Here is a 19,766-nt window from a genome sequence, read left to right on the forward strand (position 1 = left end):
CAAGAAAATCAGACTGTTTCTCAAGAGAAAAGACAATCAACTGATCCAGCCCTGAAATGAAGGAATTATCAGACAAAGCAGCTGTTATAACCATGCTCAATGTAGCAAGGGCAAATATCCTTGAAATTCACAGAAAGAAACAAGTTCTCAACACAGCAATACACAATAGGCAAAAGTGGCAAGTGGAAATTTTAGAACTTAACATTCACTATTGAAAGTAAAAATTCACTAGATAGGCTCAATAACAGGAGGAAGAAAACACAGGAAAGATTCGTGAACTTAAAGACAGAGCAACAGAAATGGGACAATCTGAAAAACAGAGAAAAAAGATTAAATAAAAATTCACAGGGCCTCAGAGATGTGCAGGACATCAAAAGTTTTAATTTCCATGCCACTGGAGTTCCTGGATGAAGGAGAATGGTGCAGAAGAAAACATAAGGGGTCGGCCCCATGGCCAAGTGGTTAAGTTCACACGTTCCACTTCGGCAGCCCAGGGTTTCACTGGTTCGGATCCTGGGCACGGACATGGGACCACTCATCAAGGCATGCTGAGGCGGCATCCCACATGCCACCACTAGAAGGACCCACAACTAAAAACATATAACTATGTACCGGGGGTGCTTTGGGGAGAAAAAGAAAAAATAAAAATCTAAAAAAAAAAAAACCTTTAAAAAAAAAGAAGAAAACATAAGAGGGGAAAAGGGCTGAAAACTTCACAAATTTGTGAAACACATCTAAGAAGCTCAGAAAACCCTCAACCTGACACATCATTATCAATCTGCTAAAAATCAAAGACAAAGAAAAATCTTGAAGACAGAGAAAAATGACATATACAAAAATACATCAATTTCAAGGTCTATGATTTCTCTTCAGAAAACAGAGCATAGAAGAGACTGGAGTAACATCTTTAAAGGACTGAAAGAAAAGATCTATCAACTCAAGATACTATGTGCAGCAAAGATATTCTTAAAGATTGAAGGCAAAACAAAAATGAAAACAAAACAAAGGTTGATGAAGATGAAAGGAAACTAGGAATAAAATGATGGGAAAGGAGCTTCTTCAGGCTACAGGGAAATGATACCAGAGGGAAGCTGGGAACTTCAGGAACAAAGGAGGAGCCACAGAAGGGGAAGAATGGGGATGGAGGAGACAGCTGATTTCCTCTTCCGACAGTCTTTTGATATACGCATGACTTTAGAAGGAACAAATTCTACCACAGGCTCGGGGAGTGCCATTCAATTCATGTTGACGTGATTCATACGACAACTCCAACAGGAGAAGCAGAGGGGAGAAGAACATATATTGCCGAAAGGCTTCTATATTTTACTTTTGTCAAAGCAAAACTTGCACCCAATGCAGTTAAACAGGCAAGGACCTTGTTATTCAAGACTGTTGCAGGGCTGGCCTGGTGGCGCAGCAGTTGAGTGCACATGTTCAGCTTCAGCGGCCCGGGGTTCGCGGGTTCAGATCCCGAGTGCAGACATGGCACCGCTTGGCACACCATTCTGTGGTAGGCGCCCCACATATAAAGTAGAGGGAGATGGGCATGGATATTAGCTCAGGGCCAGTCTTCCTCAGCAAAAAGAGGAGGATTAGCACAGTTAGCTCAGGGCTAATCTTCCTCAAAAAAAAAAAAAAAGACTGTTGCCATAAGGACTCAGTCTGAGCTCAACTTCACTGAAGCAAAAGGTAGGAGAGTTTGCAAATGCTGAGGGGAGGCTGATCTCTGGGGCGTGCGCCGTGCATGCAGTCGCTCCTGAGGTGGCTGTGGTCTTTCTGTGACTAGGACATCTGTGCTGGCTATTCAGTACCCGTCAGGGTTAAGCTCCTGCCCTCCGACAAGACAGGGAGTTGGGACACTATCTTCCATGATGATTCCATCTCAAAGGGATGGCTCCCAGCTCCTTGAGACATACATCCCTGGGTTGTAAAACTGGCCAAAAGTTTTTTAAATATTTACATCTCAAAGGGGCAGAGAAAGTATTTACAACGACAAATGTTTTTTTCTTTAATCACAGCCCCCCACACACACATAGTTGTATATTCTAGCTGTGTAACTGTGAGTGCCTCTGGGTGTGCTATGTGGGACGCCACCTCAGCACGGCCTGATGAGCAGTCTCATGTCCGTGCCCAGGATCCGAACCAGTGAAACCCTGGGCCGCTGAACTGGAGCATGCAAACTTAACCACTTGGCCACGGGGCCAGCCCCACAAATTTCCTAAAGTAAATGCTTTAAGAAAAGGGAGGGCAGGTGCCTGGAGCCAGGAAGAAGTCTGACTAAAGTTGAGTCAAGCTGAGGGGAAACTTAAGGTCATCTTGTCACTTGAATTGGCACAATATTAACTCTAGTTAGACCATGAAACAATTAATACACAATGTTCTTTCCAGAACACAACTAAAAGAGAATTAAAGCTTACCCATGAAAAATTAGAAAACCTCAATAGTCCTATATTTAGAAAATATGAATGAGGCAGCCAAAACATTTCACATATAGGTTTTTGTGAGAACATAAGTTTTGTTTCTCTTGGTTAATTTCTTAGGAGTGGGACTGTTGGGTCATTAGAATGTCCCTCCAGGCCTCCCCTGGCCTCCCCTTGTGTCACCCCTGCAGGATATGGGTGGTGTGGGCACTTCGTTCTTAGCGGCTCTCCCCTCCAATGTTCCCAGGGGAAAGGGCAGGAGAACGCACAGGTGCTGATCCCAAAGCTGCCACCTGGAGCAGGGGCTGCTGAACCAGAAGCACTGCTCCCTATAAGTTCCCGCTCTACTGGATAAAGAAACGCATCCTGGACTGCTCCCTGACAGTTCTGGGGTCCCGCCAAAGGAAAAGGGGCCAATGCCTTGCCAGTAAACTCATTACCTACGAGGTAAATACCTCCAACACTCAGCCCCCAGGACATCTAGAAGTGCCCGAGGCTCCGGTGTGGATCCTCACCTTTGCTCGCCCCAGAAACTCGCGCATTTTCTGCGCATGCGCCCCTCCCTCCAGAATCTTTGCGCGCGCGCCCACCCCTCGCGGCCCCGTGCAAGCGCAACCGTCCCTCGCGGCCCCGCGCACGTGCGCCCGATCTTCCCTAACGCCTTCCAAAGCCGCACCTCAGCAAAAGGCCAAACGGTGCGCACTTGGCCTTTGGCCCAGTAGCCAGCTGAAGGAGAAGGCCCCGAGCTCAGGTCTATATGGAGGGGCAGAGCTCGCCCAAGTGCTCTATGGGCGGTTACCTGGGCAGACTGTGCCCCTCCCTCGCTTCCCGGGCATCAGGGGGACAGCAGCTACCAAGAGGGCTCCGCCGCATCCAGCGCCTTCACCGCACCCACCAACTTCCCTCGGCCAACCTGGGTCACCCAGCTGTCCATGCCCAGCCATCCACTCACAGGCCATCCTACAGGTATCCAGAGACTTCGCATCTGTGCTTTTTCAAAGCAACTCCCAGACAATCTGCCATGATCCGGCAAGGCCTGTGCTCCTTTCTGGGGGTCCTTACATCAATCTGTAGGCATGGCCATCAGAGGAAGGCAGAGCTGTCCGCTGACACCTCCAAGATGTCCTGCAGCTCAGAATCTGCCGTGGGCAAAGACTCTCTGTGTGGTCTGGGAGCAGGGAGACCAACCCATGCCGCCCATGACACCCAGGTGTGTGCAAGACTCCTGCACAAAGAAGACTGTGTCAGGGCCCTGGAAGAGAGCAGGAAAGGGATGGCCAAGCAGGAGGAAGACCCCACAGTCACAGAGAGGTAGGACGATCAGGGGAGGGGCCCTGATGACTCTAGGGGTGCACCTTTTGCATTTAGGCCCCTTGGGGTCCAGGGAGGCCTCTCTTCCTACATGCCCAAGCCTGGACCTCTGCAGAGAAACCTCCACACCATGAGCTCAGAAGATGGATCCAACCAGAAACCCCAGACCTCTTGTATGAGCTCCTGCTACGAAGGAAATCCCATCAGAAGCTCACACAGCTCCTGTGGGTTCCTGCCAGGGCAGAGGAGGAGGAGTCCGGCCACATCCCACGCCCGGCTGCCCCAGAGGTCCTCAAAGAAAGTGAGCGAGAAGCCCCCTCAGTCTCCCTCTGCGGCTTCGGTGCTTTCCCAGGGGAAGACCCAGCATGGAAAGGACGCAGAGACAACAAGAGGGCAGAAACAAACCCGGAGGAACTGCTCGCCCACATCTGACAGTTCCAGGCCCCGAAAACACAAGATTCCTCTGCTGTCACACAGAAGAGGGGACCCTCCAAGGCTGCCACCACCCCAAGTTGGGTTTTTGAGTCGCTGCTGCAGACACAGACTTGCAGAAAGAAACAGCACTCCAGTGCATAGAGAGCATTGCAGGGTGAGACTGAGGTCCTCCGGGATGGTGGCCCCACACAGCCGTCCTGTTCTGTCCCCGTGCCTGCTGCTGAGACTGCTCCTCCACCAGCTGGCCCTCCAGCCCCCAGCATGACTCCACAGCCGGAGAGACGCAGGGAGACCCAGGACTCCCTGGGCCCAGTGGGCATCCTGGAATCTGCTGGTGTGGCTACTTTCGTGCATCCTTTGACTTGGAGGAAGCGCAGTTCACCAAGCCCCCCCCTTCTCTCTGTCAGAGCCCCTCCCAGGCTCCTCTTCACACTCGCTGCCCTCAGCCCGGTTCTTGCTGACCCCTACCTCCTCCCCAGGATCAGGCAGGGCTGACCTGTCTGCTAGGCCCCCAAACCCCTGGGCCCCTGTTCCCTCCCCTGAACCAGGCTTGCAGTATGCAGTCAGAAGCCCAACTTCTGAATGGCCCGCCCTACAGCTGCTGCAGGGTCCCCTCCCCGCTTCATGTTGAAGCCCATCTGGGAGCCCCCTCTGAATGGGGGGGAGGCCATTTGCAACCCAAGACCTGAGTCCCAGCTGCAGCAGATGCCAGTTCTGCCTTCCCTGCAGCTCCCACCACCTCCAGAATGGAGTGCCCCACACCCACGTGTATAGACTCTCCTGTCTCCACCTCACAGAGTCCCCCTCCCATCACTCTGGCTTTGCAGCTGCCACCTACATGCCCAGGGCTGTGACCAATGCTGGGCCCCACATTTGGCAGCACTGTTCAACCTTTAACAGCATCAGCCTAGCCCCCTTCAGGTTGCAGGTTTCAGCAGCACCTATGGGTTTTGGGAGCAGAGAGGCTGTCTGTCTCAGGTCTGAGCTGTTCCTTTGGAGCACTCAGCTCCCTCCATGGGCCCGCCAATCACTTCTGCTGTCAATTCCAGCCCCTCAACGAGCACATGTACAGGCCTGGCTCCCCAGCTAGCTTCTGACACTGAGGTCACCCCCCTGGCTACCTTCTCAGCTCTCATCTTGGGGCCTCCCCCTGGCTCCACTGGGAGCTTCTTCCCGTCCTTCCAGGTCCTTGAGATGCTCCCCAGTGACAGCACGGCCTCAGTCACAGTCAGCACCAGCCTGCCTGCACTGATGTTCTGGGGTCCCACCCCAACTCTGAAACTTTCCATTAACCCTGGCGCCACTGCCCAGCCCATGTTTGGGGCCCCTGATGGGCAGGAGCACAGAGCTGCCACCTTCCACAGCTCTCTCCAGTATGGAAAAGGGGCAGCTCCAGCCCCAGCCCGGGCCCCAACCTCTGCTCCAGGCCAGCCAGCCTTGAGCAGCAGCACACGGGCAGCTTTTGGGGGTTCATTATGCACACCTTCCAGCTTGGGCACCCACAGGAGCACCTGGCCACCCTTTGCTGCCACCCCAGCTATCTTCCCCTCTGGCATAGCTATTGCCTCTGGCTTTGCAGCTGCCACCTACATGCCCAGTGCTGTGACCAATGCTGGGCCCCACATTTGGCAGCACTGTTCAACCTTTAACAGCATCAGCCTAGCCCCCTTCAGGTTGCAGGTTTCAGCAGCACCTATGGGTTTTGGGAGCAGAGAGGCTGTCTGTCTCAGGTCTGAGCTGTTCCTTTGGAGCACTCAGCATTACAGCACAGACACAGACAAACGGGGCCCCAAGTACCACACACCACTACGGGGGAAGCTTGGGCCTGAACACCTGGGGCGCCCCTCACCAGAGTGACCCCATGGTGACCACAGGACCCAGCACTAAGAAGAACCCTGGGTTTTACTACTGCTCCTCCTTAAGTCACATCCCCAGGGACCCCCACCAGGCAGAGCCCCGTTACTTCCAGCCGAGGGCCCAGCCCCAGTGCCAGCAGGGCTGCCTTTAGGGGGGCGTCCACCCCCACCCCTACTCTTAGCAGCCCTGCCTCTGTAGCGGGCATAGTGAGGAGCAGCCTTGCTGTTAGGGTCACCTCATCACCTGCCCAGGGCTTGGTTGGACAGAAAACTTTTGGGCCACTAACCGACTCATTTTCCTCCAGGATCCACTCCCTTGGGGTGTAAGAGGTGAAAATGGGCCCGAGTGAACTGCTTCCTCAAGAAGCAGCCAGCGTCCACCCTCTTCCCAGGCTGGACTGTATGTGTACTTGTTCATGTGAGAAACCAAATCTAAACCTAACCTCTGTGATCCTGGAGCAAAGTGGGCACCAGAGACGCAGCGTTCCACCCCCACCCCCTGCCCTGCAGTTTTCCCCAAAGGTGGGTGGTCAGAGGCTGTTGTCCATCCCAGGGGTCAGAGCCCTCAGGACAGTAGACAGAGGTGCCTGGCAGGTTTCCCTCCAGTCTTGGAGCAGGAAGGACACCCCCTGCTGCCTACAGTGGACCATTCCCCTCTCCCCATTTTCCTCCCGGAACCCTTGTGTCTTCCCCATAACTTACAATAAAGCCTGTCTTTGTTCCTTTGTGTAATTCCCATGTGTCTGTGCTCTGGAGATCAAGTGGAAAAGCACCGACTGTGTGAGTGGTGACAGGGGAGGACAGACCTAACTGTTTACAGGTTCCCGTGGCCCAGCTAACGGGGTGAGGAGAGGACACAACTGGATGGCTACAAGGGCCGACCTCAGATTATTAAAGGTGTGTTTTGAGTTGAAACGTTGCATCTCAGGATAAAATGGGCCCAGGGGAGGGGTCGACAGGGAGACATCTTTGCTGGTTGGAACTGCTGCTTCCCCCCCGACCAAGTCTCTGACCTGAAGTGGCTGGATTATCCCTACTGGACACCAGGAATCAACACATTTAGTCTTTTCTAATGTAGCAATTTCTTTTTGGACGTTTTTCTTTTAGAGTCCTAGACAAACCACCCACATACATGTCTAACCTACACTGTATGGACCTGACATCAAAGCTTCTGGGCCGGGGCAAACAAGGAAAGCTTTAATTCTAGGGTGGGACATGTCCCTGAGCATTTTGTGACATCTTGCTTTAAAAAAGCAGAAGGACTGCCTGAAGACATCTCTTCCCTTTTCCAAAAATAGGAATGAAAAGGAAATATCTGTGGAGGAAACAAGCTACAATTAGTTCATTTTAGTTATAAAGATTAAAAGACTTCTACTTTGTGGGTCCAAGATGTATGGGCTTAGAGATCATCATCCTGCCATCACAACAAGAGAAAAGCTGAACAAACTAAAAGTCAACAGTTCTTCTTAAATCCATCAGAGAATTGAAGTCACAGGGCAAACTATCACCACAAAAATTGAAGAGACAGGTGAATACAGAGAATTACAGCTTCATGGAGCAGAGGCCTCTGCTGGAGCCAGGATCTGGGCAGCAAAACTGTAATTGATGACTACTGGAAGCTCAGTGTGGACAAGCTTGAAAGTTAAAAACTCCAGGGGGCCCAGTCTTACGGGGCCTCCACACTTTCATGAGTTTCACCTCCAGTAGCCCCACCACATTCTCAGGGTGAAGATCAAAGAAAACTCCTTCATGCTTCTGGCAGGGAGAAAAGAGCAACCATTTTGAAATACTCCCAAAGCAGTCTGTTCTCCTGGAGAAAGCCTTCCCTCAAGGAAACTGTTTTCCCAGAGCAAACACCTTGGCTTCCACCAGAGCATCACTGGCCTGGGGAAGGGAAATAGACAAATCCAGCCCTTCTAGCTTTCCATGTGGAGGAAAAGAGTTACCCAACTCCAGCTCCCCTGAGCATTCTCTCGCCTAACAGGGAAAAAACATCTCAAAAGCACTCGTAAAGTCAAATCCCAGGGACACAGGCTCAGTGATGGATTGGGATCTAATAGTAGAAGTCCAGAACACTCCTCCTCCCTCACACCCTCCCACGGCATCAACAGGGCTCTTGGGTCACCATGGCATTTCAACTCAAAGAGCTTCCAGTCTCAGATCTGACTGAAAAAGAAGTATCAACAGAAACTCAAAGAGAACCGGGGAGACAAAATACAGAACAAAAAACCTCGTAGAACCAGAGGACGCCAGAGGAAATCCGAGTTTATGACACCTGTGGTGAGCAGCAAACAGTAAACATGGCTTAACTCCTAGAACATCAAAAACTCACATTAAAGGCTGTATGGGAGGAAGACAATTCCTCTACCCTCTAGGTCCTTCTGGCTGGGCTAAGAATTAAATTGACATGAGACAGAATAACAGGAGAAAAACAAACAAAGCTTTATAACATATATACGTGGGAGAAACCCAGGAAAATCGAGTAACTTGCTAGAATGGCCAAAGCCGTCACCTTAAATACTATTTTTAGCTAAAGACAAAGGAGGATGTTGGGGGTAGTGGTTTGGGACTTCAAGGGAGAAGAAGGCAACTTACATGGAGATGGAAATGCAAATGGGCCAACCATAGACAATGTGACCTGAGAGACACATTTTACATCACGTTACAGTTATCTTATTATTAGCTCCTTCCTGGAACAGGCTTTCTATCTTAAATTCTTTTAGGCAGTTGGGGGGAAGGTCAAAGTTTCTTTCAGAGTCTTTTTGTTCTTAAAAATAATTAAGCCATGGCGCTGGCCCTATGGCTGAGTGGTTGGGTTTGAGCGCTCCACTGCAGCGGCCCAGGGTTCCACAGGTCCTGGGTGCACACATGGCGCTGCTCATCGGGCAGTGCTGGGGCGGCATCCCACATGCTGCAGCTGGAAGGACCCACAACTAAAGATATACAGCTGTGTGCCGGGGGGCTTTGGGGAGAAAAAGGAAAAAAATTTTTTAAATCTTAAAAAAAAAATTTTTTTTTAATAATTAAGCCAAAGAGACACATTTGGGGTGGCCAATTCTGATCCCCTACAAGGCCTATTTACCTCAGGTGTTTAGACATAATACATCATGTCCAGCTTTCAACCAAAAATTACAAAGCATACAAAAAGGCAAAAAGCACAGTTTGAAGAGACAGAGCAAGCAGTAGAATCAGACTGAAATATGACAGAGATTTTGGAATTAATAGACTGAGAACTTAAAATAGGTATAATTAATATGCTAAGGGCTCCAAAGGAGTAAGTGACAACATGCAAGAGCTGATGGCCAGTCTAAGCAGAGAAATGAAAATTCTAAGAACGAATCAAAAGAAAATGGTAGAAATAAAAAACACTGTAACAAAAATGGAGACTGCTTTCGATGAGCTCATGAATAGACTGGACATGACTGAGCAAAGAATCAGTGAGCTTGAAGACCTGTCAACAGAAACTTCTCAAACTAAATCAAGGGAAAAATTCTGAAGAAAATAGAAAACAATACCCAGGAATTGTGGTATAATTACAAAAGGTGTAACATCCAGGTAAAGGGATACAAAAGGAAGAAAGGAAGGGAGGGAGGGAGGAATGAAAGGTATAGAAGAAATATTTGAAGTAAGAATGAATGAAAATTTTTATTTCATATACATCAAACCACAGTCCCAGGAATCTCAGAGAACACCAAGCAGGATAAATACCAAGTGTTCAACACATTTGTATATCACATTCAAACTTGAGAAAATCAGGGACAAAGAGAAAACCTTGAAAGAAGGCAGGGGGAGGGTGGGAATCTTATCTGTAGAGGAACCAGTAAAGCATTATATTGAATTCCTCTTTACAAACCGTGCAAGCAAGAAGAGAGTGGAGTGAAATATTTAGCGTTGAAAGAAAAAACCCCACCAACCTAGAATTCTGTACCCATCAAATTCCTCCTTCAAAAGTAAAGGATAAATAGAGACATTCTAAGATAAATAAAAACTAAATTTGTCTCCAACAGATCTGCCTTGCAAGAAATGTTAAAAAGAAGTCCTTCACAGAAGGAAAATGATGTAGGTCAGAAACTCAGGTCTAATAAAGAAAGGAAGAATGCAGAGAAGGAATAAATGAAGGTAAAATAAAATATTGTTTAGTTTTTTTTTTTTTTTGAGGAAGATTAGCCCTGAGCTAACATCTGTAGCCAATCCTCCACTTTTTGCTGAGGAAGACTGGCCCTGAGCGAACATCCGTGCCCTTCTTCCTCTGCTTTATATGTGGGACGCCTACCATAGCATGGCGTGCCAAGTGGTGCCACGTCCGCACCTGGGATCCCAACCGACGACCCCTGGCCGCCTAAGCGGAATGTGCACACTTAACCACTGCACCGCCGGGCCGGCCACTATTGTTTAGTTTTCATTTTTCCTATTCTTAACTGATCTAACAGATACATTTTCTCAAAATAATAATTGCAAAAAACATATTACATTTAGTGATAATGGTTTATGGATAAGTGAAAGGTGCGGGAGCCATTTTATAGGGGACGGGAGGAAGGAACTGGGAAGACTCTAAGGCACCTGTACTAAGATGAGGAAACAGAATGTTATTTCAAAGTGAAATAAAGTTAGTTGTAAATTTATATTGTAAACTCTAAGGAAACCACGTAAAAACTTTTTAAAAAGTATACTTGATATGCTAAAAGAGGAGAAAAAATGGAATTGTATAAAATGCTCAGTTAAAACCAGAAAAGGCATGAGGCCGACCCCATGGCCGAGTGGTTAAGTTTGCACACTCCGCTTCAGTAGCCCAGGGTTTTGCTGGTTTGGATCCTGGGCGCGGACATGGCACCGCTCATCAGGCCACACTGAGGCGGCGTCCCACATGCCACAACTAGAAGGACTCACAACTAAAAATATATATATACACACACAACTATGTACTGGGGGGATTTGGGGAGAAAAAGCAGAAAAAAAAAAAGAGAAGATTGGCAACAGTTGTTAGCTCAGGTGCCAATCTTTAAAAAAAAACAAAAGAGAGAAGGCAATAGAAAAAAAGCACAAGAGCAATGGACAGAAAACAGTTACAAATATGGTGGATATTAATCCATCTATATCAGGAGTCCTTTAAATAGGAATGGTCTAAATATGACACAGAGACCCTAAGAATGGATTAAAAATAAGACCCAACTATATGCTGTCTATAAGAAATCCACTTTAATAATAAAGACACAGATAGGTTAGAAGTAAAGGGACAGAATAAGATAAGGCAGGCTAACACAAATCCAAAGAAAGCTAGAATAGCTATATTAATTTCAGACAAAGCAGACATCAGAACAAGGAAAATTCTAAGGGCTAGAAAGACATCCCATAATGTTAAAGGGGTCAATTCTCCAAGAAGATATAACAATCCTTAACATACATGCATCTAACAACAGAACGTCAAAACATGTGAGGCAAAACCTGATAAAACTGCAAGGAGAAATAGACAAATCCACTATCATAGTGGATACAGAAATAGACAAATCCACTATTAGTGGATAGATATAGAAATAGACAAATCTAATATCACAGCGGATAGATATAGAAATAGACAAATCCATTATCATAGTGGATAGATACAGAAATGGACAAATCCACTGCTCCAGCACTGAACACTGCTCTTTCAGTAACTGATAGATGCAGCAGGCAGAAACTCAGTAAGGATGAACTGAAGAGTGTCATCCATCAACTGGATCTAAATAACATTTATAAAATATCGCATCCAACAAAAGCAGAATTTGGACCACAATTTGGGTGAAAAAATCCCCACACCTCAACAAATTTAAAACAGAAACCATACAAAGTATGTTCTCAGACCACAAAGAACGTTAAAGGAGAAAACAAGAGCAGAAAAATAGCTGGAAAATCCCAAAGGACTTGGAGATTAAACAACATATGGATAAAAAAAGGAGTCTCAAGAAATATTTCAACTATTTTCCACTAAATGAAAATGAATACACAACTTATCAAAATGTGCGGAATGAAATGAAAGAAGTAGAGGGAAATTTACAGCACTGAATTCACAGATTAGAAAATAGAAAGATCTGAAACAATAATTTAAACTAAAGCAAACAGAAGCCTAAAGTAAACAGTAAGCCTAAAGCAAACAGAAGAAAGGAAATGATAAAATTTACAGCAGAAATTAATGACATTGAAAATGAGAAATCAATATAACCAAAACTAGTTATTTAAAAAGATTTTTTTTAAATGGATAAATCTCTAGTCAGGCTAAGGAAAAAAGAAAGAAACACAAATTACTAATATCAGATATGAGAGAGGGGCTATGATTACTGATTCCATCCCACTAAGAGGATAATTAAGAAATATCTGACCAGGGGAATGATATCTTCCCTGATGTGGTCGTTTGGATCTATAGCAAATCTTGAAATGAACTGATTGAAATCTTTACCTGACCCTTTCATGTTGGATTTTAATTTATAGAACCAAAGTATTGATGAGGATATGATTTAATGTTTAAATCATTTCCAATAGTAAGATTCTATTATGCATAGACATCATTAAAATGCAAAACTTTGGGGATTCAAAGGACACCATTAAGAACGTCATGAAAAGACAATCCACAATATAGAGAAAAAATTGCAACCTATATATCTGATAAGAAACATCTAGAATATATAAAGAACTATGACAGCTCAGTTATAAAAAGACAAATAATCCAATTAAAAAATGGGTCAATGAGTTGAACAGTCATTTCTCCAAAGAAGACATGCAGATGGCCATTAAGCACATGAAAAAATGGCCAACATCATGAGCCATCAGAGAATTACAAATCAAAACTGCAGTGAGGGGACAGCCTGGTGGTACAGCGGTTAAGTGCACATGTTCTGCTTCTCAGCGGCCCAGGGTTCGTGGGTTCAGATCCTGGGTGCAGACATGGCACCACTTGGCAAAAGCCATGCTGTGGTAGGCATCCCACGTATAAAGTAGAGGAAGATGAGCAGGTACAGATGTAGCTCTGGGCCAGTCTTCCTCAGCAAAAAGAGGAGGATTGGCAGTAGTTAGCTCAGAGCTCATCTTCTTCTTTAAAAAAAAACAAAACACAGTGAGATATCATTTCACACTCATAGGATGGCTAAAATCAAAAGACCGCTGAGGGGCCAGCCCAGTGGCACAGAGGTTAAGTTCACACGTTCCGCTTTAGTGACCAGAGGTTCACCAGTTCGGATCCCGGGTGTGGACATGGCACCACTTGACGAGCCGTGCTGTGGTAGACATCCCACATATAAAGTATAGGAAGATGGGGATGGATGTTAGCTCAGGGCCAGTCTTCCTCAGCAAGAAGAGGAGGATTGGTGGCAGATGTTAGCTCAGGGCTAATCTTCCTCAAAAAAAAAAAAAAGACCGATGATAAGTATTGGTGAGGATGTGGAGAAACTGGAACCCTCAGACACGGCTGGCAGGAATGTGAAATGGTGCAGTCACTTTGGGAAAAAGTCTTGCAGGTATTCAAATAGTGAAATAGAGAGTTTCCATATGACCCAGCAATTCCACTCCTAGGTATACACCCAAAAGAAATGAAAGTAGAGTTTCAAGGAAAAACTGGGGGAGAGGGGAGCACAGGGAAGTCATCAAATGGAAAAGAAGTGTAAGAATTCAGATCACATGGATCTGCACCCTGAGTACGAAAGTGGACCCACATTTATTACTGCTCCACCCCCAAAGACGACGTCAAAGTCAAATAGCCCAATTAACGATATCTCTTTCAAAAGCATCAGTTGGTAAAAAACCAAAGTATTAATAAATAAATATTTGCCATCACGAAGAATGAATCTTCCTGATTCCCAGTTTTAAAACTAAAAACTTCTGAGGGTTCTGTTTCACCAGCACTGGAATGACTCTCCTCCTTGTCATTGGAGTGGATTCCAGAAGTGACAGATGCCTTAAGAATAAAACTGAAAAGAATCCGACAGTGTTTTTAAAAGCCTGCTGTTGACCCTGAGTCTAATCTCACACTATGAATCAGATAACAGACATAAATGTGCATCAGCGCAACCAACGGGCAAAGTAAGAAGGATCGTGAAAAATTCAGTATTTTTGCAGTAATATTTCAGGGTATGTGTCTATTAAAATTCATCAGGCTTTAATGTACCTTTCACGAGTGATCAAACACAAAGATATTCCGGATTTGTCAAAAAGGTGTGTACCTGTTCTTGATACCAATCTTCCCCTGTCCCCTTCAGTTTACGTGACCTTCACCAACCACAATACACTCCCCAGGTGCACACGCTGCTCACCAGGACCAAGGTGGCCGAGGTGCTGGTGCCACAGAAGTCCCGGCTACTTAGCCAGGTGACACTTCCAACCACCACCTCCTCCACTTCTGTCCTGGGCAGATGAGGAGGACCCCACCCCAGTCTAGGGGCTCTGAGGTGGCTGTCATGACCTAGTCAAGGTTTTAATGACTTTGGGGGCCTAGGGTCACCAAGTATGAACGCATAAAGAAGGGACCCTCTATGAACATTATGATCTTATCAAGGAACATTCTCGACACTAAAAAGGAAGGATGTTGTTTCCAGAATAAAGGACAAACCATCCCACGAAACAGCATTTCCCAAGTTGCCCCTGACATCTGTGAATACAAAATATATAAATTGCATTCACCCACACATGTCCAAGGGGTTTTCCTCCTCTCTAAATGGAGATGATGATGCAAAACCTCCCTGCCAGGGGTGTGGTGAGATATAAACACAGAGAAAGTGTGAATCCAGTCCCAGCACAGAGTGAGAGGGAAGACGTGTCAGCTACTTGATTCTCACACACACGTCTCCTCTTGCTTTGATCTGGTCACTGCCCTCCATCAGGGAAGACTGTCACAGGCCAGCCTGGAGCAGAGCCTGGACGAGGGAACCACACCTTGGAGAGGCCCAGGTGCGGACACCAGGTCATGAGGCAGGGCTGTGCCCAGGCATCTGCCACCAGAGGCCCCACGGCTTCATTTGTCCAATGCAGCTCGGGTCCTTTCTGCCCACCCACCTGAGCACTGACCTGCTTCATGGCAAGCACAGCGCTGGGCGGGCATGATGGGGAGCAAGACAGCTCCTGGCCCCCAGGAACATGAAACCCAGGGGAAGGAGATTAAATGACGTCCTCAGATAAGCAATGATCACTGATCTAGTACTCCTTATATAGGTTTAAATAGAAACATAGGGGCCGGCCCTGTGGCCCAGTGGTTAAGTTCTCGTGCTCTGCTTCAGTGGCCCAGGGTTTCGCTGGTTTGGATCCTGGGTGTGGACATGGCACCACTCATCAGGCCACACTGAGGCGGCGTCCCACATGCCACTCTAAACTAGAAGGACCCACAACTAAAAATACACAACTATGTACTGGGGGCTTTGGGGAAAAAAAGGAAAAACAAAATTTTTAAATAGAAACATAAAGAAGCATGGTATTTGAAATATATTCGACAGAAATTGGAAAAAACATAAAAATGAAATCATCTAGCTAAATGAGTACAGGACAATCACTTGTTTGTCAAAGTTTTGGCAGGATGCTCATGAGCTGTGAAGGCTGCCGCTGAGTGCGTAGTAGAGGCAGCAGAACAGAACCATTGTGTGAGGGAACCAAGCGCACTGGCGGGAAAACTACAACAAAAGCAGGGGCTGTCATTACTGGTCCCTCAAATTACCTGTTGTACAATCTGCCCCTCACCCATCAACTCCCCCGAGAGGTCATTTTATTAATGGAGACCATTCGAGCACTGCGTGCTTCGAGCTGTGGAACAGCAAGACATCGACTGACCGGCACATATCAGGACCCAGTCTTAGTCCCGCTACATGGCAGGTGCCCCAGTGCCAACTAGCGAGCCTACCTGGATCTGCCTGAAGCCCATGGTGATGGGAGCAGCAGAGGTGAAACCTTTAATGACTGATGGGGCAGGAGATGAAGTCCAGCAGGAACCCTGGCTGGCCAAGGGGAATGCCGAGGTGGTCACAGCTTTGCCTCATCCCAGAGGACATGGGTGGACGTGGGCTGGGAGAGTGGTATGGGAGGAATTAGGGCTAAAGACTGGTGGATCACACACCCTGTTTGGGCTGGTTTGGGAAGCAGGAAATGGAGGCTAGGGCCTGAGGCCATGAGCACTTCTCCAAGTGTCCTGGCCTCTCAGGAGAATAGGGTAGGCATGAGGGCCCCCCCCCCCCCCACACACACACACAGGGACAGCCCTTGGAATGCAAAGAAGGAAATGCTGACGTCAGGGACATCCCCAAGAGGCAAGTGCCTTGGGACCCCAGGAAGAGCAGAACTCCAGCCCCTACCATGGCAGGAAGGCCCGAGAGTCCTACCCAAGAGCAGGAGCCCCAGGGCTCACTGCATGCAGCCCCATAAGCAGGCCAGCAGCACAGCACAGGCGGGCTCAGGGAAGGTGTAGCAGGAGACCAGGAGGGACGTGACAACTGTGGGGCCCAGAGTCACATCCCAGGAGGTGTCCAGGACAAACTACAGGAAGCACCCATGAAGGCAGAGTAGAGGCTGTACTGTTGGGGAGAGAGGGATGAGCACCCAGGAGGCAGGCAGCACCCTTGGCGTCCCTGGTGTAGATGTCTGAGCACAGGGGTCTGTGTTGTCCATTGTATACTTTGGGCACAACAGCGCACACAGGCAGGGTAACTGCTCACCCTCTATTATCCATGAGTGTGACCTGCAGGCATCAGGGGACCTCTTTTCTACCCACACCCAACTGGGGCCTCGGGTGCTACCTTCGGGAGAACAAAAGACTGTGTTCTGATGTGCGAGTCTGAGAAAGTGTTCTCAGGGCTATGGTGAGTTGTCTTGCTGGCTCCATCACACAATCCACAACTAGCTCAATGCCTGTGTGTGACAAGTGTGACAAGAGTAGTGACAGACGTGTGTGTCCACCCAAAGGTAGTCACATGCTTGAGAGTGTAAACCAAGGCTCCTTGGCTCCCATGGGGCTGGATCCCTGGGCGCCCCACTTGTCTAGAGGGGATATTGCACATTTCTACTCTGTTTCTGGGTGGGTACTGAGGCCCGCAGTGGAGTCAGGGCCTGGGGAGGGATGCAGCCAGCAGCAGGGGCAGACATCTCACCTGGGGCGGGAGTCAGGCCACCTCAGCACAGGCCAGCACCTGGGGGATGACCTTGAGCCTGACCGAGAGCCCAGCGATGAAGTCCATCTTCAGCCACTGCACAGAAGAGTCCAGCAGCCCGTCCAGGATGGTCAGCCTCCTCTGCACAGCCTCAGGGGAGCATCAGCCAGCTTGCAGGAGTCTGAGGGCCTGACCCAGCACCTTCACAGAAGAGGACATGCCTGGGGTGGGCATGGGGGTGACACACATCAGCAGTCAGGGTCCGGGCCTCAGAGAACCCAGCAATAGGGCGCGGGTCCAGAGGCATCAAGACAGGCACAATCTGTCTCCCTTCCAGGGGGTCTGAGCCAGATGGGTTAAATCTCCTCCCCTGCCCCCTGCCTTGGTGCTCTGAGAGAGGAAGCCAACAAGTGTGTAGATGGGGCCTCAACCAAAGGTGGAGCGCACCTCCACTACCACTCTCACCCCACCCCCACCTCGCCGTCCCCTGCTCACTGCTCTCCCGGAATCCCACCTGTCCAAACCCTAGACTCCTTCTCTCCCTCCATCTACGCTGGCCCAGAAGAATATGTTGAACGATTTCTCAGTGAGAAGCCTAAACACTAATTAGACTCAAGGTTGCTGCTCCGGGGAGAATTCGTTTGGGCCTTTTTTTCCTCCCCAGAGAATTTAACAGGGAGCAGTGCAGAGAGAAGCAGGGTCCAGGGCACCCTCATCTGGCTGGCGGGGAGTGGGTGGGGGAACCGGAGGTCCTGAGGGATCAGAAGCTTTCCCAGTGTGCACCATGGGGGGCTCCACCCACTGAGGGAGACTGCAGTGCTGTGCGGGGCGTCTCCCAACTGAGGACACGCCTTAGCCCAACCCCCACCTGCGGCATTCGCTTTCCTAGAGAGGCCCCAGGGGTTCTAGCTGGTTCTCAGAGAAAGTCTTGGTTAATTCAGGGTGCGCAGCATCCTCTAGGATCCTGGCGCCCCCTGCCGCAGAACCGGCCCCAGACCACCCCTCACCACGGCCCGGGAGAGACAGCTCTGGGCAGAACTTGGCCCCACCCCCGAAGCCGCTTGTCCCGAATTCGGGGGTCTGAGGGAGGGGACGCCACACCGGCTGACAGTCCGCGGCCAGCTGGCCCTAGCAAGACCGAGGGCAGCGGCGACCTTGGTGGGACGCAGTGGATGGGGAGCGGGGGTCCCTGCTGGACGCTCGCGACCCTCAGACCCCGCACCGCCCCTCGCGTCGGCTCCCCCCAGGGACCACGCCCCATCCCTGGCCGCTCGCCCACCGCCCCGGACTCAGCCGTCGCCGCAGCTTGGGGTCTCCGGCTGTCCCGGTGTCAGTGTCCGCAGGAATCCGAGAAAGAGTGGGGACGGGGCGAGGACTTACAGGGGCGAAGGCTGACGCCCACGGGCCTCGGGGCGGGGCCTGTAACGAACTTCCCCGCTGGGCGGGCCCAGGACCCGGAGCCGCCTCCGGGCCCCTGCAGGCCCCTCCTCGGGAAGTGCTGCAGATCCTTGGTGAGTGCGACCCCGGCGACCACCGCCACCCCTGGCACCGCCCTCCATGGCCTCCTGTGTCGCTCCTAGAAGCGGCCACTCGCCCCTCCCCACCAGCTGCTGCCATGCAGCTTCCACTGCCGTTCCTGTCCTGTCTCCCCTGTCTGCTGCCGCCAGACTCTTCGTGGTCGGCTCCTTGTAGAGGCAGGCAGGGGCGGCCTCGCCCACTGCGGGGTCTGCAGATGTAGGCCCTCAGCATTGAGCACTCTACTTCTGTCCCCTGCTCTGACCCTGCACTACCTTTAGCAGCCTGGGTTAACCCTGCGGACCCCCGGCTCGGGAGGCGTGTGGCTTTGCAGAACTCGGGGATCCACAGATCCCAGAAGAGATGCCACAAGAGGGGCTGGTGCCCAAGTCCCCAGAGACCAGCCAGGGTGCCATGGGGCTGTCATCTCCTCCCCAGCGGTTTTTTAGACCCCAGAGCCCTGTGGCTCAGATCTCCTCTTGGCTAAAGTGCGCAGCCCCCACAACCCACCCGTCCTCTCCCCCAACCCTATCTCTTCACAGAAACCTCAAGTTCCTCCAGAGCCTTGCTGTTCACGAGACTTCCGCGGATGGGGATGTTTCCAGAGACAGCAGGGCCCCAAGTGACGGTGGCAGCAGAGGCAGCAGCAGTTACAGCCTTAGGAGAGGAGGGCCTCTGCATGGGGGTGTGCCAGGACCCGCGGAGGGAGGCTGGCTAGTCTGTCTGTCCCAGGAGACTGTCCCCGTGGCATCTGCACAAATACAGATGTTCAACCAGAATGCCAGGACACGACCTGTGATACTCAGGGGGCAAACATAATCAGTAAATTCCTGCAAAATAAAAGTGGATACTGGGCATTGCCATAAATCCTATCAGGGAGAATTCAAGAATATTAGAATTCTTCCATGAGTTTAGTATTTCTGGCTCGAAAACTGCTGCCGCATTAGAAAGTAAATATCCACAAACTTAGAAATAGTAAATTTAATTTAAAGATCATTGCGGTGGGCAGAAAACACTTTTTTCATATGAAGCTTCAGAAGAGCCACAGTTAATGAGGAAGACAATTTTAAAATTAATATTCCATGTAATTGAAGAAACAGTGATAAAACGAATAAAAAGGCATTTTGAAGTATATACAA

The 19,766-nt window shown here is 49.3% G+C and overlaps 1 long non-coding RNA gene across 3 annotated transcripts; it reads right to left on the reverse strand.

Moving 5' to 3' along the window:
- Positions 1-640: 640 nt before the first annotated feature.
- On the reverse strand, positions 641-18,480 carry LOC124227326 (uncharacterized). Of its 3 annotated transcripts, none has more exons than XR_006885450.1 (4): positions 18,392-18,480; positions 17,113-17,333; positions 15,873-16,033; positions 641-1,505 (listed from the first exon to the last, which is right to left on the reverse strand). It is a non-coding gene; the product is annotated as an uncharacterized LOC124227326 (long non-coding RNA). The 3 variants fall into 3 exon arrangements; XR_006885451.1 differs by lacking the exon at positions 641-1,505 and adding an exon at positions 13,348-13,382; XR_006885449.1 differs by lacking the exon at positions 641-1,505 and adding an exon at positions 15,454-15,645.
- Positions 18,481-19,766: the final 1,286 nt, after the last annotated feature.

This window comes from Equus quagga, chromosome 15, assembly GCF_021613505.1.
Source record: "Equus quagga isolate Etosha38 chromosome 15, UCLA_HA_Equagga_1.0, whole genome shotgun sequence".
NCBI classification, from domain to species: Eukaryota; Metazoa; Chordata; class Mammalia; order Perissodactyla; family Equidae; genus Equus; species Equus quagga.